This window comes from Grampus griseus, assembly GCF_964374135.1.
Source record: "Grampus griseus genome assembly, chromosome: 11".
Lineage (NCBI taxonomy): Eukaryota > Metazoa > Chordata > Mammalia > Artiodactyla > Delphinidae > Grampus > Grampus griseus.
The window spans coordinates 47217650-47242204 of NC_139005.1; the positions used below are offsets into that span (position 1 = coordinate 47217650).

The 24555-nt window shown below is 39.1% G+C and overlaps 1 protein-coding gene across 2 annotated transcripts in view; it reads left to right on the top strand.

The window, feature by feature from the left end:
- The first annotated feature begins 293 nt into the window (after positions 1-293).
- SLC16A7 (solute carrier family 16 member 7) overlaps positions 294-24555 on the top strand; it is a 167961-nt gene continuing 143699 nt past the window's right edge. For both annotated transcript variants that reach the window (XM_082667078.1, XM_082667080.1), the window contains exon 1: positions 294-409. The gene's annotated coding sequence lies outside the window, so the exon portion shown is untranslated. The remainder of the gene's footprint in view (positions 410-24555) is intronic.

Below are 24555 nucleotides of genomic sequence, written 5' to 3' on the forward strand. Positions count from 1 at the left end.
CAGAGAGAGCGTCTACAGCGTTGACAGTGGCCTGGAGCATGCTCAGTCCGCCTGGAGTGACTGGGCGGCGGCCGGCCCCCACTCGCGGCCCCCGGACTCAGGCGGAGCCGCGGGAGCTCGCGGCCACCCTCCTCCTCCCCGCACCCCCCTCCCCCGTCCCCCCGCCCTCCGCCTCCCCCCGCGGCGCGGCGCGCGCTCCCGGGCATCCACAAGGGAGCTCAGCCGCCTCGCCTGCCCTCCCCGCCGCCTCCACCTCCTCCTCTTCCACCTCCTCCGGCTGAGGCGGGCGAGGACTCGTCCGGGGACATAAATAAATAAATAATTCCATTCACCCGGTGACAGCGAGGCGAACCGGCGGCGGCCGGCGGGGGACGGATCGCTGCAGCGCCCACCCTGTGCCGGAGACCAGGTAAAGTAAGTTACACCCCGGGAGGAAAAGAGCAGAGGACTGGGCGCCAGCGGAGAGGAAGGCGAGCGCTCATCCGTCACCCGAGCTGCCCGGGGAACCGCACGCGTGTGTGTAAATAATGGCCAACGTGTGACACGCACGCCAAAGCCATTAGCCGGCGAGCCCTTATATAGACAAAATTCCCCCAGGCGGCTGCCGGAGGAGAGTTCGCGTCACACGAGCGCGGACCTCAGCCGGGTGCAGCCCCGGGGCGCGCGCGCGCGCGAGCGTCGGAGAGGGGGGCCAGAGGGGTCCGGGGCGGAGAGCGCTCCGTGCGCCCGCGTGCTTCCGGCCAGGCGACGCCAAAGCTCCGAGCTTCTGCGCAGAGGCTCTGCCGGCGCGGTGCTCCCCCCATCCTTACCCCACGAGTCCCTCCGGCAGGTTCCCGCCTGGCGTGTGCCGCTTGCGCTTCTCAGCAGCATCCTGCCCCTGGCCCGCCAGCACCCCGGGGTGGCCTCGGCCGCAGGAGCTGGGGATGGGGGTTGGTGAGAGTGTGTGTACGGAGCATCTTCTCTTTTAGCAGATGGTGGGGCCTCGGAGAGGCTGGAAGGAGAGGACGCAATACCAGGGGGTTCGAGTTTTGTTCTTTTTCGGTCCACAGATAGCGTGGCGGGGGCGAGGCCAGTCGGGGGCAGAAAAGGAGTGTGACTTGACGAGGGCGGAGGAGGGCCTGCGCCTCCCGGGCTCACGCTGGGTTTCCTGCGTGAGCTGCTGCGCCGCGCTGGGGGTGCCAGGTCCGGCCAGGTAGCGCGGGAGGCTGGCGAGGTTCCTCTTTCGGGCGGATGCTGCTTCGCAGCTGCTCCCTCCACCCCCATTTTCTCCCTTACTTCCGCGAAACGGGATCGCAGACTGCCTGGAGGGAATTTTGTGGTCTACGTCAGGGATGTTAAAATTACACACACACACACACACACACACACACACACACACACACACACACACACACACACACACACACACACACACACACACACACACACACACACACACACACACACACACACACAGAGTACGAAAGCTAATATTTCGTGTCCTCCTTTCTTGGGTCTGTTAAGGGACGCAGCAGAGGAATAAAACCACGGGCAGTGGTGAGGGTGATGTGAAAAAGCCTGGAAACAGTGGGCACTAGGTGCCGTTTACTGGCACCTCATGCTTTATGACTAAATCCAAACTGGGAACTCGGGAGGGCTGCAAACTTTCAACAGACACGTCGGCTTGAATGTGCTGTGTCATTGAAACCTCAAGAACTACGTGTGCATTTGGGGGAGAGTGGCTGAAAAATTAGAGCTGGGTGGTGGCTGCAGAGAATGATGAGGATTGAACAAGGTGACCCTTATTTGGCCCTGGTGAGGCAATCCTAGCTCCACTTTCTGCCTCTGACCACAGTGCATTTGAAGCAGTCTAAGTCAGCTGGCCTGAATGATCTCAGTAAAAGGGAAGGATTACGGTAAGCAACTCAGTGTGTTGCATAACAATTCATAAAGTCAGAAATTAGTTTTTGCAAAATTCATAGCAACAGTTTGCAATTAAGTACTGCTCCCCCCACCCCCGCTCGGACTGTTTTAATAATGGTAAGCGATCTGAAATTTTAACACCTTCTCCCCAGTGTCCTAGTTAGTTCACCTTCCTTTAAATGCTCAGTTTATTTCTAGACATGCATTTACTCTTCTATAATATCTGGCTGATATCTTTGGCCTTGAGCCCTCCTGAAGGGAAAGAGGGCAAAGAGGCTTAAAGAAATATACTTTATCCAGAGTTATATTCCTGGTTCATGTATCTAAAGTAAAAAGTCTCCTGCAATTGCTTTTCATTCTGTATTCATTTATCAAACATGTTTTTGAGACATTCACATGGGAAAAGGTAATTAACTTTAGAGTTAGACCTAGATTTCAAGCTCAGTTCCGCACTTTTGTAAAATTGGGTAATTATTTAACAATCTCATCGTCAGTTTTTCTTATTCATAAAATGCGATTCGTGGTATCCACCCTGAAGTGCTATGGTGAGGAATAAAGTATACGGAAAACACCTAATAAATAAACTAGCTATTTCTGAACCCCTAAAATCACCCCAGACACTGTACTGTGGTTCCCAAGATGAAGGAGGTTGGAATTCTGCTCTCCAAAAACTCAACGTCTAGTCATCTAGGATAATCTTCCTCCTGTCCTCTTTGTTATCAGTCAGTTTCCTCTCAGTGGAAGAAGCATATATGTCAAATAATTTGAAAGGGATGTGGCAATTTCAAGAAATTAAGATGTGCTAAAAGGCAAATTTGAGAAGGGTACCTTGCCTCAGAAACCTGTGTGTTCAGCCCCATCCATTTGCCCATTGAGAGTGACCCAGTATAAACAGGTAATGGAGGATTTTCTCTTGTTATGACGGCAGGACATCCCTTCCCCGAAGAAGGTCTTTGCTAATGAATTGATTTCCATTTTTTTGAGAGACTGAGCAGCAAGTTTTTTCTGCACTTTGGACAGACTAATCCACTCACTCTGAGAAGCCCAAGAGTATAGTAACTATAACAACATGTCTGTAATGCTACCATGTTCTGGGCACTGTGCTACCACTGTCTATTAACTCCTTTTATCTCCTTAACAATCCTGAGGTGGGTCTGTCAATATCCACATTTATAGAAGAGCAATTGAGGTACAGAGAGTTAAGAAAGTTGCTCAGTTTGCACAGCTAGCAAGTGGCTGAGTTGGGGCAAGCACCCAGGCAGGCTGTCTGATTTTAACCACTGAGTGGTACGGCTTATGCTGCACGAAGCTGAACGAGGGCAGGGACTTTGTCTGTCGTGTCCTGTCTTCTCAGTGCAGTGCCTCTCAGGTGATAGTCCTGAACAGCTGCTTATAGAAAAAATGAAGCGGGGAGGGACAGGAGGAGAAACAAACAAGGGAAGAGTGAGCCTCCTTTCCTGCCTACAACTCTAAATCTGGCAGGGGAATCCCTCACGGACTTTGCCTGGGGGACAGGATAGTTGAGGATCTTTTGAAGAGTTGTTTGCCTGGTCCCGCATTATTTATTCTGTGTAAGCACATGCATAGAAATAATTCATGGTAGCTAGTGTCAGGTATTAAATGTTTGGCATTAAGGCTACTAGGTTGTTATAAGGTTCACTGGCTTGTTTTTCTTAACAGATTTTTGGGAACCTTTTGGAGAGCCAAGTTTCTCAATAGATGGCATGATAGTGCTGGATTGCATAATAAGCCACTGAATGGACTCTCATTGTCTGAGAGGTCATCCTTGTTTGTTCGAGGCTTTCTCAACTATTTGGATCAAAGTGTGCAGGAAATGTGTTGGGAAACGACTGCTCACTAAGTTTCAGTGTGTAATAGAATTTTTTTTTTAACTGACGGAGCAAGCTTCGTTTTCTCAGTTGGTCCCTTAAATGGTGAATCCAGGGTCCTAATCTGCCTACTTGGAAGATCCAGTAGTTTTTATTAATCTTTATTGAAATCCCAAATAAGTTCTTGAAAATTTTACAGGGCATTTGGGTGACAACTACAAAATGCTGGTGTAAAGATATTGTTGTTAAAAATTTTGTACACTTAGGATAGCCCCACAAAAAAATGACATACTGTGGGGTTCAGATATCTGAACTGGTGATTACTGTTTGATAATATTTGGCATTAAAACAGAAACTTTCAATGGAAAATATCTAGTATGGGTGGTAACACAGAGAAATATTTGTTTAAATAAAGATCTGTACAAAATGTTGGTATTTTTAAAAAGCAGTTAAATTAAACATTGGCTGTTTCCTCACCTAATAACACAATGAAATGTATTCTTATTAATCATGTACACCCCTAAACAGATTCTGATTAGAGCTAATACGTAGAAGAGTTATAGATTATAAGAAGCTGCCCTACTAAATAATTTAGTTGAAGACCTATTTCTTTTGGAACTAGATTAGATATGAATAAACAGTAAAACTAAAAGGCATGTATTTGCTTGAAAAGTTTCTAAGGGATGAACTGTATTAATGACATTTGCCTGTTTTTGAAACTGATTCTCCAAAATTTCAGAATCTGAAGTTCTATCAGTTTTTCTCAAATATACAAAAGGTGCATTCAGTGATAAACAGCATTATGTGACAGTGTTTCTAAACAGGTGACACTGTTGGCATTTTGGGCAGGGCTCCTCTACATGGATTAGCAATGCCTCTTCTATCGCAGGACATTTAGTGTGTATGGCCCCTGTCCTCCATATGCTGCTAGAGTCCCCTCAGTCATAATTACTGAAAATGTCCCCTGAAATACCTTTTGGAAGAGTAGTACTAGATGGGATTGAAAACTATTGGCCAATAAGATCAAATTGAGAATGTTTAAGGAGATTATCCTTGAAATGCGTGTACCTTCCAATAAGAAATTCTTTTGTTTTTTCTTCAAAGGATAAAAAGAGTAATCTCCTGTGAAACTACTTTGATTTAAAGGAGTGAGTCCTTCCCCCTAAAGTATATTAAGTATTAATATTTCAGAATCAGGTTATAATTGGCCTCTGAGGGTCCAAATCTTCATTCGCTTCACACTGTCAACAGCCTCTGGTAACGTTGGCACCTGCTGCTTCTTAAACTCTTCTCTTCTGTGTGCTCTTTGTGCCCCTCTTACTTCTCTGACTGCTCATTGGTGGCTGCTTCTTCGGCTTTCCTTTCATCTCCTGCTCACTCAAGTATGTGTTCCTCAATTTCCGTTTGAGTTCTTCTCTTATCTGTATTTGATCCATTGGCAAAGCTCATCCTCTCTTGGCCTGTGTTTTGACCTCAGTAGGAGTAACGCCCAAGTCATTATCTTCAGCCCTGACTTTCCCATAGCTCCGGGCAGCCCTTTCCAAGTACCTGCTGGACGGCTTACCTCTTCTGTGCTTCTGACACGGCTAACACCCTGTGGACTCTTCTGAACACTGTCTTTCCTTTCCAATGAAAGCCCCTGTTGCTTTCATTGGTATTAACATTCTCTTCTAGAAGCTTTTGAGACCCTCAACACCCCCAGCCTTACGTCTTACAGTCAGGTGCTAAGACCTGATATCCAAAATGCTTCTTTCACCAGTTTCCTCTTTTCTGATGCTGCCACAGAGTTCAGGCACATTTGACATACTACCTAGAGTCATGTCCTAGTCTCTTAGCGGGTCTCCTCATTTCTAGTCTCTCACTGTACCAGTTAATTCTGTACGTACCACGAGATACTCTTACTGAAATACACCTCCTTTTCCTATTTGTTAATAGCACTTTGTGACTCCCATTACCTAGGTCTAAGGACCAACGTTTCAACCTCTGTAATTCCAAAAAGTTTTTCCAGGCTCGTCTCCCGCTGCCACCATCCTCGAGTCAAATTGACCTGTCCCCTATCTTCATTCTGTTTCCTGACACCACACCTTTGGTCTTGCTGTTCTTTCACCTTAAAATGCTCTAACCTCCTGCTATTTTCATGTCTAGCTTCAACCTTCAAAGCTGAGCTTAAACACCACGTTCAGATTTCCTCCGAAGCCTCTGGATAGGTAGAAGAAGCTTTTCTAAAATTTCGGTAACATTGCATTGTAATCTGTCTTGTGTGTTTTAAACACTGTATTATAGTTGCATATAGATTTGTATATCTTTGGTTTCCCTATATACTACAAATTTCTGGGTATTGGGAATAATAACATATCCATATTTACATATCCTTTAGCACTTCGGTGGATTACGGAGTTACATGGGACTTAGAGGACATTGGTTTCTGCTTTTCTTTATTGTTTCTTCAGCATTTTCAATATACCACCATCTATTTTTATTTTAAGTATGTTCACTGAGGCAGCCTGTTCTTTTAGAGACAGTTCCGGTTGTGACTGCATTCTTCTTGCTTCTACCTAGGACCCTTACACAGCTTTCCAGGGCCACACAAAATAAATCTTGCTCTGGGTTGATTGAGAGCCTGTACCTATGGGGTGACAGCTCACATCCTTATGTTTTCTCTCTGAATTTAACATATTCCGTTTTTCTACCTGTTCTTTACAGGACCTGGTGAAGCTATTTTTTAAGGCCATTGTGTTTCTGGAAGCATTCAAGTTTAGGAAAGTCCATATATGTACAAAAGAGTTCAAGGATGAAAATGGTTGCTTATAAATATAAATGTTTGAACTCTTGTTCATGAGCCCATTGGTCATCAATATTCTCTCTTTTCAGATGAAGTCAGAAGGTGGGAAGTAAAGGCATATAGAGGGATCCACTTTTGGAAGAACGCACTGTTACCTCAGGGCTGAACATTTTCTTTCCGTGGCCCTCAGTGTAGTGAATGAATGCATAAACCACCAAAAGGAGGCAAAGAAGGAAAATTCACTTTAAATTTTGGTTACAATTAGATATTAGCCCCTCAGTTAAATTATTTACCTTTGTAGATTAATGCCGTAAGAGATAAAGCACCTAAGATGCTGTGTGTATCTGTGTGTGTGAGTGTGTGTGTAACAAGTGAGTTTAGAGACCAAAGATGTGGCTATTAGGTAAAGCTATAGAGATCACTTTGAGTAAAAATAGCTTGCCTTTATCAAACACTTCTATGTGTCAGGCATCATTTTACATATTCATTTTACACATTTTAACTCATTTAATCCTCCAAACCTTATGAGGAAGCATTGTTTTGACCCTCATTTTACAGGTGAGGGAATTAGGGCAAGAGGTTAAGTATCTCGCCCAAGGTGTGTACATCTTGTCAGTGGAGGGATCTGGATTTGAATATATTAACCACAATACACCTTCTCAATATTAGTATTTTAAAATATGCAGTAGATTTTAAGAGATTCTAGAGGAAGGAAGTTTGAGAAATGTTAAAAAAAAAAAAGACTAGTCAAGGATAACAAGTCTTGATCTGTTAAAACACAGAGTCAGCAGAATGATAAGACTTCCTTACTGTTTAAAGGAAGTATCTGGAACCAAACTAAGATGCTTAGAAAAAATAATGACTTCTTATCGCGCTTAGAAAAAATGATGACCTCTTATCGCTTGTGGACTCAGGGAGGCTGGGGAACCATTAGAGACTGAAGAAACAGTAAGTCCCGGATGTTATCCCTTTAGCACAGGTAGCAAGATGATAGGGGTGGAGTGGGCATGGGGTGGCAAGTCTCCTGTGGACACCCCAGGCTGTGGGCACCAGTGGGTACATGAACAGAGTAGTGTCTAGAGAATTCCCATGGATGTATAGATGTCAGATCTGCAGTGAAGTGGGCTTTTGAATAAAGCCTATGACGTATTTCAAGCCAGACAATGTAATCCTTTAATAACAACTATTTATTCATCCACTGCGCTCCCAGACATCGTTTTAGATGTTAGAGATGGCAAACAGGTAAGCTCCTTTTAGTCTTGAGTCCCACAAATAAAGGAACATATTCTCAAAACAAGGCTAAGCAATTTATATCCTTCAGTCAGCTTTTTGTAGACCTCCGATGTCGTCTTCACTCTGTAGTTTGTCTCAGTCTGTGGTTCTCTCTTTTCTCTCTTTCCTTTATTCTCCATCACAGTGTCACGTGGTGGATCAGAGGCTTTGTGGTTAGTTAGATAGACCTTGATGGAACTTTGACTTAGCCACATCTCAGCTGTTTAACTAAAATCAAGATATGTGAACCTTCAGAGCCCCAGTTTCCTCATTTTAAAAAATGGAAACAATAAAACCTATATCACAGGATTGTTGCTGGAGAGTAAATAAATAATGCAGGTAACTTAGAAATGGTAATCATAATCATTTTGCTTTTATCTCTACCAGTCTTTCTGGTGCATCTTGAGGCAGGGCCTCTTTATTTTTGAGGAATTCTCTTCTGTGCACAGGTATTTATGAATTATACTATTACTATTCACAGCCTGAGCCAAGTAGGAGATTCATAAAACAACAACAACTCATTGACTTTACAGTTATGTGGGCCTTTCCCATATAGACAAAGCTCTGGTTTTTGGTACATATAGGAAGACAACTCAACACTGATATTGATGCTGCAAAAATATTTCAGTGCTAAATTTTTCACTTAAACACAATGTTAGTAACATCAATTGGGACTGTATCCCAAGGGAATTTTAAGATGGAAATTTCTTACTTTCCACTTAGAAGTAGCAGTGCACATAAGCACATTTAAAAGCTATGACAAAGAGAAAAACAATAGTCATTCTATTATCACGACTTAGAGACATTTATTCATATTAAGATGCAAACTTATGGCAACGTAATTATTGGTACCATGTAAGTGCTTCTTATGTGTCTGATCTCTTAAAAATAGAATTTCTATTCCTCATTATTACCAAGTAAGATATATTCATTTACAGGTAGTATAAAGACTCAGCAAGATGAGGCTGCCCATTAGAGAACCCTAAGAGTCAATGTCTCAGTAGACGTTTCAATGTAGGTAGGACGCTAATGGCAACTAGATCTTGCTCCCAAATCTTAAAATCAGTTTAAATCAGTAAATAATTAAGTATTGCTCCATGAAGTAATATGCACAGAGACCTGAAAAGATCATGTATAAGACATCTTTCCTGACCCCCCTGAGGAGACTCTAATTTCAGAGACATTCTCTATGTGTGTACAGTTAAAGGTACAATCCAGAGTAGGACTGAGTGTCAAAATAAAATGATAAAGCAGTGATTGTCTACGGCAGAGGTTGACAAAGTATAAATAACCCTTGGGCCACATCTAGCCTGCTACCTGTTTTCATAAGTAAAGTTTTTCTGGAATATAGCCACACCCATTTGTTTCTGTATTTTCTGTAGCTGATTGCCTGCTGCAGACAGAGTTGAGTAGTTGTGACTAAGTCTGCAAATCCTAAAATATTTACTATCTTTCAGTTTAGAGAAAAATACTTGTTGACCCCTGCTCTAGGAGTCCAGAAGAAGGAGACTTTACTATGTAACGGAGCAATCAAAGAAGGCTTTAATGAAAGAAGTGGAAATGTTTTTAGAGCTGAGAGATGAATAGTCTTTAAGTGAAAGGAGGAGATGGTCATTATAAGTGCCCCAAAACTCGAGAGTAAAAGCAAAAACCACATGGGTAAATACAAAAGTCTGCTGAAGTATAAGGATTATATTTCTGTATATAATTCATATAATACTCATTTATCTTTGAGTATACTTTTTGTAAGTATTCATCTAGAACTGTGATTCTTAAACTTGATGGGACATTTGAATCAATTGGTAAAAAATAAGATATATGTTTTTACTCATTGATCTGTGATACTGAACTGTGGAAAATCACTAATCTAGAATACTTATTCATTTGCTATTTTCTGTTGAGGACAGAGAATATTTTTTTCTCAAATGGTATCTCTGCCTCCTTAAAGTACATGCATGCTGGACATACATTCATAATTTTGCTAATCACTAGTTATAATAAAAATAATACTAGCTATTGAGCACACAGCTAGGTGCCAGCACTATGCCAAGAGCTTTTTATACCTTCTCACATTAAAAATTTACAGTAGCCCAATGAGGTAGATGTTATTATTCCCATTTTGCAGAAGAGAATACTAAGAATAGATGGAACAAGTGATTAATTGCCTTTATACTACAGTAGTAGTAAATAGACCCTCTTTAATATTGCCAAGAAATTGACTTTTTTAAGAAGAGAAACTTTTTTTTGTGTGTATTTTTTTTTAATTAATTTATTTTATTTATTTTTGTCTGTGTTGGGTATTCGTTGCTGCGCGCGGGCTTTCTCTGGTTGCGGTGAGCAGGGTCTACTCTTCGTTGTGGTGCGCAGGCTTCTCATTGTGGTAGCTTCTCTTGTTGTGGAGCACGGGCTCTAGGCTCACGGGCTTTAGTAGTTGTGGCACGCAGGTTCAGTAGTTGTGTCTCGTGGGCTCTGGAGCGCAGGCTCAGTAGTTGTGGCTCACGGGCTTAGTTGCTTTGCAGCGTGTGGGATGTTCCTGGACCTGGGCTCGAACCCTGCATTGGCAGGCAGATTCTTAACCACTGCGCCACCAGTGAGGTCCCTAAAAAGAGAGACTTTTGGAGGTAGGGCATAGATAGGAATGGGCTTTCAGAAATTAAAAAAAAAGTGAATTTGCCAATTTGTTCTATTATGTGACTTCTTTTCTTTTAAAAGCATTGTGCCATATTTTTATAAAAGTTGAGTCTGCTTTCACTACAAATTATTCTACAAATTTTTATTGAACATACTGATTTTTTTTTGGACTGGAACTTTCTGCTTTGTTTCTCTTGTTTCTGTCACTTTCTGTCCATAGATCTTAACCTTGTCTCTTAAGATTCAGTTATTTGTAATGTCCTTCCTTTCTTCCTTCTTTTTCTGTAGTATCCCTTCCTAATATCATATAGATTCCAGTTACTTATTGCCTGGTGTCTTCAATGTAGCAATAAAATGCTTGAATGCATTTTCCTAAAGCCATGGTCTCTTTCAGAAGAAAAAGAATCGATGCAACTAAATACCCGTTTCTTTTTCTGAACTTAAAAAGTGGCAGGTACTGCAAGAATATTTGCATATCACTAATTGGTATGACAACATAATAAGTAGATAGGAAAAGGTGAATGATTCGGAAGAAACCTCAGGGAATATAAGAAAATGTAAGTCCATCCCTTGTGGACCACATTAGCATCTCTGTGGGGAGTCACCTGGCCGCTGTGTCCCGGGGAGAACATTAATTACACTCAGTAATGGCCTGCTACTGGAGGATTTACAGATGTCAGATCTCAAGCTCATCTAAACATTATTTCCCTTTTTATCATTAATTTTCTTAGTAATATGTGCTGTAATTTAAGGGAAAGAAAGCACTTCAATGAGGAAGCATGCAAATTTTTATTGCTTTAAGTTTATTTTTATCAGTAACAGATATATTACTCTATTAAGCTATCTGGGCCCATTATCTACATTTATTTTCAAATATTCCAAAAAAAGGGCCTATGCACTTCTATAGCTGTATTACCAAATTAAAAATCTTATTTTAAATGCTTAGAAACCTAATTATTACTGTTCGTTGGGTTACTTCAGTACTGATGATCAAAATTATTATGCATATTTGACCTATAACTTTCACTTCAGAGTGAACGTTCCATCCAACTTTTTTAGTCTATGATCTATTTTAAATTATTTCACATTTTATTAGAACTCTTATTTTACGAGCTTTTGTCTTGAAGCAGTACTACTAATGTCTCCTCAGCTATACATTCAGATATTGAGTTGTGGTCTATAAAATCTAAATTTAAAAATGTAATTTTTGCTATTCTCTTGGTGTCCAAAGGATTTACACACTCAGATTTTTGGGATTGGGAAAGGGAAAAGAGAAGACACATATCATACTTGGTGCTGGCTGTGTGCCCGAGATAAAGCTGCGGGCGCTTTACATGTATCACCTCACATAATCCAGAAAGTCATTGTCTGACCAGCAGCCCTATAATATGGGCATCTGGCATTGTTATTACTAATTTAGAATGAAATGAAGTATCTGATATCTCAAGTAGGTTAGGTCACAAAGCTCTACTTTCAAAATCCACATTTTCCCCTATGTTCCATGTAGTTGTCCCAGGTGGGAGTAGATTCCTCCATCTTTGCACAAACATTTTATAGAAAAGGGAAATTGTAGGGAAGATAAAAGAGAAATACTTAGGATTCTGTCCTTCTGAAATGTGCTTTTTAAGAGTCATGCTTTTAAATATCAAAATCGCACCTGGAAGTCTTTCACAAAAAAACAAATGACAAAATTAAAAGGACAAGAAAAATGTTGGCAAAATTGTATTTTGTCCCTCTTCTACATTGTCTCAGTCTGTTTGGGCTGGTATGACAAAATACCACAGACTGGGTAGCTTATAAACAACAGAAATTTCTTTCTCAGCGTTCTGGAAGCTGGAAGTCAGAGGTCAGGGTGCCAGCCTGGTCGGTTGAGGGCCTGCTTCTGGGTTGCCGACTTTTAGCTGTGTCCTGGCGTGGTGGAAGGGACTCTGGAGCTCTGTGGGGTCTGTATAAGAGTACTAATCCCATTCATGAGAGCTCCATCCTCATGACCTAAGCACCTTACAAAGGCCTCACCTCCTGAAACCATCACACTGGGCATTAAGATTTGATCATGAGTTTATGGGGCCACAAGCATTCAGACCATAGCACACATACATAATCCTTCTTTCAAAAATGTCAGCTCCATGAACTGTGTATACTGGGACTGAAGTTAGTACCAAGAAATCGAGTAGGCACGGATAACACTATTGAATTAAGGCTATGTTTAAATAAATTGGGATCCGAATATTGTTTACTTTTTTTCTAGTACTTGATTATGCTTTTTTAAATAGGTACATTCAGCTCCAATTGTACCTTAATAAGAAAAACAATTCATGACACATTAAAAAAAATCTTAGTAATAATTGGTTCATTAAAGTACTGTAACTTCATTATAACTTGAAATTCAGTGTAAGAGTTCGTCTTACACAGAGTCCATTTCAAAAGTCCATTTCAAAAGGATGTTTTAGAAGGAAGTCCCCCACTATAAGCAATTTAGCTCTTTACCTTAGCCTTGTTATAGGAACGGGAGCATTCAGCTGTAGCACCTTGAAGATGGTGCTGTAATGAAATCCTAGCATCATTGTTTTAAAATGTATTCCTTTTGTAGTAGAACAACTTCAAAATATATGATTGAGGTACTACATGTTTTAAAATGTGAGGCAGTTGAATTGAACGCTATGTCTTATTTATCCAGTGTCTGATACACTTACAGTGTGAATGGGACTTTTCTTTACAGTTGAAAAGAGAATATAATTGGTTCATTGCAATTAAAATGTCCTTTCCTTGACTCCAAAAAGGAGGTGTGGGAAAATTTATCAGGTATTATTACCATCTACTGAATAGTATTTTATAGGACAGAGTTGATGGGGAAAACAGGAAATGCTCTGATGTTAATTGAACACTTGTATGGACAGTTTAAGAGCACAGACAACCTATGTCTTAGACAATCTATAGCATTTAAGTTGTAGTTTACCAAAATCAAGAGTCTAAGGCCAATAATTCAAACAAAGAGAAATTATGCAACTAAGGTATTCCTGTATGCAGAGGGCCTCTTCCACAAAGGTGGAACTAGAGATTCAAGTTGAAAACATACAGGATTATGATCAATAATCCTATGAATAATTATTAATTAATCCTGAACATAAATATAATATCCCCAAATAGTCCATTGGGGTTAGAAAAGTTTCTACATGGACTGTTTTAGCTCCTGAGAAGGGCCATCTTTTGTAATCAAATCATTAATGATTTCAAAGGAAGTGGTTCTGATATGCTCTTTATGTTATTAAAAGGCATCAGAATAATATAAGGTAGTTGAAGTGCCATGATTTTTTTTAATTGAAATACAGTATAGTTGATTTACAATGTTGTGTTAGCTTTCAGGTGTACAGCAAAGTGATTCAGTTATATACATATATATATATATATATATATTCTTTTGCAGATTCTTTCCATCATAGCTTATTATAAGATATTGAGTATAGTTCCCTGTGCTATACAGTAGGTCCTTGTTGTTTAAATATTTTATGTATAGCAGTGTGTATCTATTAATCCCAAACTCCTAATTTATCACCCCTCCCCCTTTGATAACTATAAGTTTGTTTTCTATGTCTGTGAGTCTGTTTCTGTTTTGTAAATAAGTTCATTTGTATCATTTTTTTAGATTCCACATATAAGTGATATATATTTGTCTTTTTTTAAAATAAATTTATTTATTTATTTTTGACTGCATTGGGTCTTCGTTGCTGTGTGTGGGCTTTCTCTAGTTGTGGCAAGCGGGGGCTACTCTTCTTTGTGGTACTCAGCCTTCTCATTGTGGTGGCGTCTCTTGTTGCGGAGCATGGGCTCTAGGCATGTGGGCTTCAGTAGTTGTGGCTCACGGGCTCTAGAGCACAGGCTCTGTAGTTATGGCGCACAGGCTTAGTTGCTCCATGGCATGTGGGATCTTCTTGGGCCAAGGCTTGAACCCATGTCCCCTGCATTGGCAGGTGGATTCTTAACCACTGCACCAACAAGGAAGCCCCCATACATTTGTCTTTCACTGACTTACTTCACTTAGTATGATAATTCTAGGCTCATTTTTTAACTTTATTTCATTAGAGAATCAAACTTTGTTTTAAAAAATTGTATATTGAGGAAACTTGCACAAGCCTTTTGGATAGCCTTATCCACCAGAAGGCAGACAGAAGAAGCAAGAAGAACTACAGTCCTGCAGCCTGTGGAACAAAAACCACATTCACAGAAAGATAGACAACATGAAAAGGGAGAGGGCTATGTACCAGATGAAGGAACAAGATAAAACCCCAGAAAAACAACTAAATGAAGTGGAGATAGGAAACCTTCCAGAAAAAGAATTCAGAATAATGATAGTTTAGATGATCTAGGACCTCAGAAAAACAATGGAGGCAAAGATTGAGAAGATGCAAGAAATGTTTAACAAAGACCTAGAAGAATGAAAGAACAAACAGAGGTGAACAACACAATAACTGAAATGAAAAATACACTAGAAGGAATCAATAGCAGAATAACTGAGGCAGAAGAATGGATAAGTGATCTGGAAGACAGAATGGTGGAATTCACTGCTGCAGAACAGAATAAAGAAAAAGAGAATGAAAAGAAATGAAGACAGCCTAAGAGACCTCTGGGACAACATTAAATGCAACAACGTTCACGTTCTAGGGGTTCCAGAAGGAGAAGAGAGAGAGAAAGGACCCGAGAAAATATTTGAAGACATTATAGTCGAAAACTTCCCTAACATAGGAAAGGAAATTGCCACCCAAGTCCAGGAAGTGCAGAGAGTCCCATACAGGATAAATCCAAGGAAAAACACACCGAGACACACAGTAATCAAATTGGCAAAAATTAAAGACAAAGAAAAATTATTGAAAGCAGCAAGGGGAAAATGACAAATAACATACAAGGGAACTCCCGTAAGGTTAACAGCTGATTTCTCAGCAGAAACTCTACAAACCAGAAGGAAGTGGCATGATATACTTAAAGTGATGAAAGGGAAGAACTGAAAACCAAGATTACTCTACCTGGCAAGGATCTCATTCAGATTCGATGTAGAAATCAAAAGCTTTACAGACAAGCAAAAGCTAAGAGAATTCAGCACCACCAAACCAGCTCTACAACAGATGTAAAAGGAACTTCTCTAAGAGGGAAACACAAGAAAAAAAAAGGACCTACAAAAACAAACGCAAAACAATTAAGAAAATGGTAATAGGAACATACATATCGATGATTACCTTAAACGTGAATGGATTAAATGCTCCAACCAAAAGACACAGGCTTGCTGAATGGATACAACAACAAGACCCATATATATGCTGTCTACAAGAGACCCACTTCAGACCTAGGGACACATTCAGACTGAAAGTGAAGGGATGGAAAAAGATATTCCATGCAAATGGAAATCAAAAGAAAGCTGGAGTACCAATACTCACATCAGATAAAATAGACTTTAGAATAAAGAATGTTGCAAGAGACAAGGAAGGACACTACATAATGATTAAGGGATCAATCCAAGAAGAAGATATAACAATTATAAATATATATGCACCCAACATAGGAGCACCCCAATACATACAGCAACTGCTAACAGCTATAAAATAGGAAATCAACAGTAACACAATAATATTGGGGGACTTTAACACCTCACTTACACCAATGAACAGATCATCCAAACAGAAAATTAATAAGGAAACACAAGCCAAAATGACACAATAGACCAAGTAGATTTAATTGATATTTATAGGACATTCCATCCAAAAACAGCAGATTACACTTTCTTCTCAAGTGCGCATGGAACATTCTCCAGGATAGATCATATCTTGGGTCACAAGTCAAGCCTCAGTAAATTTAAGAAAATTGAAATCTTATCAAGCATCTTTTCTGACCACAATGCTATGAGATTAGAAATCAATTACAGGGAAAAAAACATAAAAAACACAAAAACATAGAGTGTAAACAGTACCTTACTAAATAACCAAGATATCACTGAAGAAATCCAAGAGGAAATTAAAAAATACCTAGAGACAAATGATGATGAAAACACGACGATCCAAAGCCTATAGGAAGCAGCTAAAGCAATTCTAAGAGGGAAGTTTATAGCTATACAAGCCTACCTCAAGAAACAAGAAAAATCTCAAATGAACAATCTAACCCTACACCTAAAGGAACTAGAGAAGGAAGAACAAACGAAACCCAAAGTTAGCACAAGGAAAGAAATCATAAAGATCAGAGCAGAAATAAATGAAATAGAAACAAAGAAAACAATAGCAAAGATCAATAAAAGTAAAAGCTGGTTCTTCGAGAAGATAAACAAAATTGATAAACCATTAGCCAGACTCATCAAGAAAAAGAGGGAGAGGACTCAAATCAATAAAATTAGAAATGAAAAAGGAGAAGTTACAACAGACACTGCAGAAATACAAAGCATCCTAAGAGACCACTACAAGCAACTCTATGCCAATAAAATGGACAACCTGGAAGAAATGGACAAATTCTTAGAAAGGTATAACCTTCCGAGACTAAACCAGGAAGAAATAGAAAATATGAACAGACCAATCACAAGTAATGGAATTGAAACTGTGATTAAAAATCTTCCAACAAACAAAAGTCCAGGACCAGATGGCTTCACAGGTAAATTCTATGAAACATCTAGAGAAGAACTAACACCCATCCTTCTCAAACTCTTCCCATAAATTGCAGAGGAAGGAACTCTCCCAAACTCATTCTATGAGGCCACCATCACCCTGATACCAAAACCAGACAGAGATACTACAAAAACAGAAAATTACAGACCAATATCACTGATGAATATAGATGCAAAAATCCTCAACAAAATACTAGCAAACAGGATCCAACAACACATTAAAAGGATCATACACTATGATCAAGTGGGATTTATCCCAGGGATGCAAGGATTCTTCAATATATTCAAATCAATCAATGTGATACACCATATTAACAAATTGAATAAAAACCATATGATCATCTCAATAGATGCAGAAAAAGCTTTTGACAAAATTCAACACCCATTTATGATAAAAACTCTCCAGAAAGTGGGCATAGAGGGAACCTACCTCAATATAATAAAGGCCACATATGACAAACCCACAGCAAACATCATTCTCAATGGTGAAAAACTGAAAGCATTTCCTCTGAGATTAGGAACAGGACAAGGATGTCCACTCTTGCCACTATTATTCAACATAGTTTTGGAGTCCTACCCATGGTAATCAGAGAAGAAATAGAAATAAAAGTATTCCAAATTGGAAAAAAAGTAAAAGTGTCACTATTTGCAAATGACATGATACTGTACATAGATAATCCTAAAGATGCCACCAGAAAACTGCTAGAGCTAATCAGTGAATTTGGTAAAGTTGCAGGATACAAAATTAATGCACAGAAATCTCTTGCATTCCTATACACTAATGATGAAAAACCTGAAAGAGAAATTAAGGAAACACTCCCATTTACCACTGCAACAAAAAGAATAAAATACCTAGGAATAAACCTACCTAAGGAGACAAAAGACCTGTATGCAGAAAACTGTAAGACACTGTTGAAAGAAATTAAAGATGATACCAACAGATGGAGAGATATACCACATTCTTGGATTGGAAGAATCAATATTGTGAAAATGACAATACCACCCAAAGCAATCTACAGATTCAGTGCAATCCCTATCAAATTAGCAATGGCATTTTTTACAGAACTAGGACAAAAAATCTTAAAATTTGCATAGAGACACAAAAGACCCCAAATAGCCAAAGCAGTCTTGAGGGAAAAAAAACGGAGCTTGAGGAATCAGACTTCCTGACTTCAGACTCTACTACAAAGCTACAGTAATCAAGACAACATGGTACTGGCACAAAAACAGAAATATAGATCAGTGGAACAGGATAGAAAGCCCAGAGATAAACCTATGCACGTATGGTCAACTAAACTATGACAGAGGAGGCAAGGATATACAATGGAGAAAAGACAGTCTCTTCGATAAGTGGTGCTGGGAAAACTGGATAGCTACATGTAAAAGAAGGAAATTAGAACACTCCCTAACACCATACACAAAAATAAACTCAAAATGGATTAGAGACCTAAATATAAGACCAGGCACTATAAAACTCTTAGAGGAAAACATAGGAAGAACACTCTTTGACATAAATCACAGCAAGATCTTTTTTGATCACCTCCTAGAGTAATGGAAATAAAAACAAAAATAAACAAATGGGACCTAATGAAACTTAAAAGCTTTTGCACAGCAAAGGAAACTAGACACAAGACGAAAAGACAACTCTCAGAATGGGAGAAAATATTTGCAAACGAATCAATGGACAAAGGATTAATCTCCAAAATATATAAAGAGCTCACGCAGCTCAATATTAAAAAAACAACCCAATCCAAAAATGGGCAGAAGACCTAAATAGACATTTCTCCAAAGAAGACATACAGATGGCCAAGAAGCACATGAAAAGCTGCTCAACATCACTAATTATTAGAGAAATGCAAATCAAAACTACAATAAGGTATCACCTCATACCAGTTAGAATGGGCATCATCCGAAAATCTACAAACAACAAATGCTGGAGAGGATGTGGAGAAAAGGGAACCCTCTTGAACTGTTGGTGGGAATGTCAATTGATACAGCCACTACGGAGAACAATATGGAGGTTCCTTAAAAAACTAAAAATAGAATTACCATATGACCCAGCAATGCCACTACTGGGCATATACCCAGAGAAAACAGTAATTCAAAAAGGCACATGCACCCCATTGTTCATTGCGGCACTATTTACAATAGGCAGGTCATGGAAGCAACCTAAATGCCCATCGACAGATGAATGGATAAAGAAGTTGTGGTACATATATACAGTGGAATATTAGTTAGCCATAAAAAGGAACAAAATTGGGTCGTTTGTAGAGATGTGGATGAATCTAGAGACTGTCATACAGAGTGAAGTAAGTCAGAAAGAGAAAAACAAATATCGCATATTAATGCATATATGTGGAACCTAGAAAAATGGTACAGATGAACCGGTTTGCAGGCCAGAAATTGAGACACAGATGCAGAGAACAAACGTATGGACACCAAGCGGGGAAAGCAGCGGCAGGTGGGGGGGTGGTGGTGTGATGAATTGGGAGATTGTGATTGACATGTATACACTGATGTGTATAAAATGGATGACTAATAAGAACCTGCTGTATAAAAAAATAAATAAAATAAAATTCAAAATAAAATTGTATATTATTTGCCTATTCAGACATCTCCTTTCTACATTTCTGGGAATTCTCTCAAATTCCTAGAAGTCTGAAAATAAAAACATACACAACCTCATAATTTCTCAATTTGACAATGTGATTTTTGTTTCCAATATGTCAGTGATCACTAATAAAAACTTTCTTTTCCTTCGCTTGACATTGAGTTTTATCTTTTTTTATTCCCCTCCCCCCCCCCACAATCTCCTCTAGCAGTAGTTTCCTGATAGGATTGAAAAGAGGTATGTGGAGAGAAGTGTGTGCCAAGACTGGCAAGAATTCAGATGCTGCATTTGTTGCCTCTGTGAAACGGGTGCACCGTATAGTCACGTAATTGCGCCGATAATAATACCAGCAAAGTGACCAGGCATTCTTATCTTTAGTGACTGTTCCTGTTCTCAGAGTGTCATGGATGCTGTTGCCATTGCCCCAGAAATCTGCCTTTGGCATGTTGCTGAAACAGTGTCCTAAGCAACATAAAGACACTTGTGCCGCTGACATTTGTGTTTTCTGAACACATAAGATGTGGATTTTTCTGTGAACTTTAAAGCGCTGGAGAGTCTAAAAAGATGCGCCTCTTGGAGCCTGCTTGTTGCCTCATCCTGGACCCAGGCCTCGCTCCTGCCTCGTGACTTGACTTTGTTGGATCTTGGCATTGACCCTGGCCAGCACCTAGTGACTGTGCCCTGAAACGCCCTTTGGTTTTACTGGAAGGGGAAACTACAAATAATAGTCGTGGGAACCTAACAGTTGCCAGAAGCCAGACTGACAAAGAAAACCATAAGGACCATGCAACAGCATGATGCCTAAAGTAACTGGCTTTTAGTTTTACCACCCTGGGCCTGTAACCTTTAGCTATAAATACATAGAGTAGGGATTTCATTGTACAGCATTTTACTTGTCAGAGAACAGTCGGAAGCACTTACTAAAGTATTTACTGAAGGTGGGAAGCACTCTGATAGTTCCTAAATAACATCTTTTTATGGGAATTCTCTTGTTTGCTTCTGACCAAACCATTTGATCATTTACTTTGAACAAAACTAAAAAAATTAGATGGCAACAATAATCATTTGTCATGCAATTCAGATATTCTGGGTAGACCCCTAAAAGTGTCGAATTTGTACTTATCCTCTATAAGTAAGCTCTTAGTTTTCCCTGAGTTTATTTTAAATGTTGATAGATATTTTAGTTTTTTAATGAAAAAAATTCCAGATATTTTTTCATAAATACAAAAAAGAAATATTGTGAGTTGATTTTAAAGTTACCTTATTTGCCTTTTATTGTGTAAAAATTACCGTTATCTTCTTAAGGCTCTGCTTGATTCTGTTCTTTAGTTACTTAAGTCGTCTCAAGTCAACTGTTAATAAGGGTAAAAATAATGTTCAGTAGACTGAGGAAGGGGAACTGGGTCACTTTTATTCTGGAGAAAAGTATAGTCCATAGAAATTAAAGGAATTTCAGCATTTACAGAATAAGCCCATTACATGAGGAGAGCTAAGCTACCTGTAATGTATTTCCATATTCCTGTAACGTTCATTATTTAAAAGGTAACTAGAACTCATTTCTATTATTACCCTTAATAGCATATTTTCTAGCATCATTACCCAGTTAAAAGTTATATTCTGCCTGGGAATTTACCTAAAATCAGTGAGATTTTAATTGTTATATGTTTTGGCATAAATGTATTCTTTGGAGAGGTGGCTGGCTAACTTTATTAAATAATTAATTTGATTTTTTTTTCTACTGCATAGAATTTTGAGTTAATAAGTAGGGTGAATGAAATCAGTTTTTTTTTTTTTTAGGATTATTAGTAGGCCCTCTTCTCCGTAAAGAATGAAATAAAAAATTTAATCTGCATATGTTCTTGCTCTATTCTAAAAGTCTTTAGTCATGTGAATGTATCACCTAAATTAGCGCACATTCATAAGATTTATAAAATGGTTTATTCTTATTCAATATATATACACTTCTCATCCATCATTATTAATGTACTATAAAATGCTACTTGGCTTTGGACAGGCACTAGCCTCCGAACTATAGTCAGTTCAGGGAATGCCTAAATTCAGAATTTTCCAAACTTATTTACAGATGCCATTTTTGAACAGAATTTCAAAGCGTTGGAATTTAATGGAACACCACTGAGAAAATATTGCCTTGAGGAAAAGACCTATGTGTTTAAACAAAATAGAATTTTTTTTTTTTTTTTTTTTTGCGGTACGTGGACGTCTCACTGTTGTGGCCTCTCCCGTTGCGGAGCACAGGCTCCAGACACGCAGACTCAGCAGCCATGGCTCACGGGCCCAGCCGCTCTGCGGCACGCGGGATCTTCCTGGACCGGGGCACGAACCCGTGTCCCCTGCATCGGCAGGCGGACTCTCAACCACTGTGCCACCAGGGAAGCCCCAAAATAGAATTTTGAAAGTATTATTCATAAAGTCATGCCTGTGCCTGAAGAGTAACTGAATTTGGATTTCATTTTCATAATTCAAACATGTGATATATTCTCAGGTGTTTTACAGTGCATATCAAAGTAGGTAGCCCACTGTCCCTGTTTTCATAATAACACTACCAACATCAAAATCACATGGGTTGGGCTTCCCTGGCGGTGCAGTGGTTAAGAATCCACCTGCCAATGCAGGGGACACGGGTTCAAGCCCTGGTCCAGGAAGATCCCACATGTCGCGGAGCAGCAATGCCCATGTGCCACAACTACTGAGCCTGTGCTCTAGCGCCTGTGAGCCACAACTACTGAAGCCCGCATGCCTAGAGTCCGTGCTCCGCAACAAGAGAGGCCACCGCAATGAGAAGCTGGCGCACCGCAACGAAGAGAAGCCCCCGCTCTCCGCAACTAGAGAAAGCCTGCACAGCAATGAAGACCCAATGCAGCCAAAAATAAATAAATTAATTAAATAAATTTATTTTTAAAAAAATCATATGGGTTACTAAAATTTTTATATTAATATAACAATAATAAAAACAAAATAATGTATGGAATTATTGAGGTGGGGAATTAATTGTTGAAACCCGGGGTCTGGCCTAATCTACTCAAAATAATTTAAATATAACTTCATTATTAGGGAGCTAAATGAACACTTCTCATGTGAGGTCACTATGGTTACTTTGTTTATTATTCATAGAATCACTCTGCCTTCCCAAACCTTGAGGTTTTAATCATTAGAAAAACATTTATTTTACTAACATCTGGTTCCCTTATTTCTATGGATTGCCACATCATACACAGAGGCATTCTAAAATTTTGAACGCCTTTGCTAAAAGCTCTTAAATGAAATATAGCTTTATTTTACTATCGTTAAGTAACTGACCAAATTTTGTGCAATCCTTGAGGGTTTTGTGGGGTTTTTTTTCTTTTTTTGCTTCACAGGAAGCAAAGACATTTACTGTGTATTACAGAAATATTATGAAAAAAAAATTGGAACCATTCCCTGACATCTGTAACCCATTTTATCTTTCATTTTACAGTTATAGCATTATAGCTTGTGGCCATGTCACTGAGTTGCTTAATTATCAATACCATTTATATGCTCATCTGCTAAATAGACTTCATAGATTTCCTTAAACACACGACTCAGCATCCCTAGATCATTTTTCTCACCATATTCTAAAGCTTTATTCCATATATTACATACTCAAACATTTGTTAAACCACATGGCTAACCAACATAGATTGCTATGTTATTTTATACAATAGATTTTAAAATACAGGTGCTTAGTATGTTTTTGCTAATTGTGTTTCCATGTAAGCTTATTCCATCTTTTCTAGCATGACTGAGACCAATGAAATGAAAAATATTGTTGTACTCAATAATGGGGTTAAAAGATGAATAAAAGTCACCTGCATTCAAGCCCAAGAACAAGGCTTCCTAAATTCTGACTAATGTTTGCCAGTCTATGAAAACAGCACACTGGACTTTCCTTCCACATTTCCTGTACCCTTCAAGGAAGGGTGAAAATAAAGATTATGCAAAAACTAATTCTTTGAAAGTAGAACATTCCCCTCCAAGTCTAAAATGCATGACAGTTAACAGTACTAATTGTTCAGTAATCACATCCTTATTGGGTGTGATCTTCCTTTCTTAATAGTGCCTCTGGTAATAACGTACACATAGATACTAAGGTCGGGAACTTCCAAAGAGAAATGGTTGACTCTTGACCACTGACACCATCATCCCCATCTTCCTACCCATAACTCACTTTTTTCTTGGTTTTGTGGGAGTCACCTATCTACAATGAAATTTTGGTATAATAAGTGATATCTTTGATAGTAGAAATGCTGTTTTACTTGGAAGTTGGCTGTGTTTTCTATGTAGAATTTTATGCTGATATAATTTTGTGATTTATATATATTTTTACCTGTTCCTATATATTCCCATTTACAACACCTGGTTATAAAGAAAATTTTCATGGAAATTTTATTTTATATATTTTTTTTAATTTTTCAACTACCCTGAAAACTCTGCATGTTAGATGTATCTAAACTGAGCATTTCAAGTCACTGAGTGACTTCTTACTTAAACATGAAGATTTTACCAGATACTTTCTATTGAAGTGGGCATTTAACCTTTACCTAATCTGATTTGTGAGCTAAACCCTTTTCCTTTTCAGATTTCTAGGATTCAAACAAAGGCAAATTTAAATTGCAGACTTGTATCGAAGACTTCCAATTTTACACAGTCAGTCTGTGTAAACTGAATCATTTACTCAAACAAACTTAGAGTTATTTAAGCACATTATTTCACCCCATGTATTAATCCTACTGAATCCATTGAAAGTGATTATCTAGCTTCAGTTGACTGCTTTGCAGGCATATAGTTACTCACCATCTTACAAGCAGCTCATATGTTTCTTAGCCAGCTTTGTTTGTTGGTAAGTTTATAT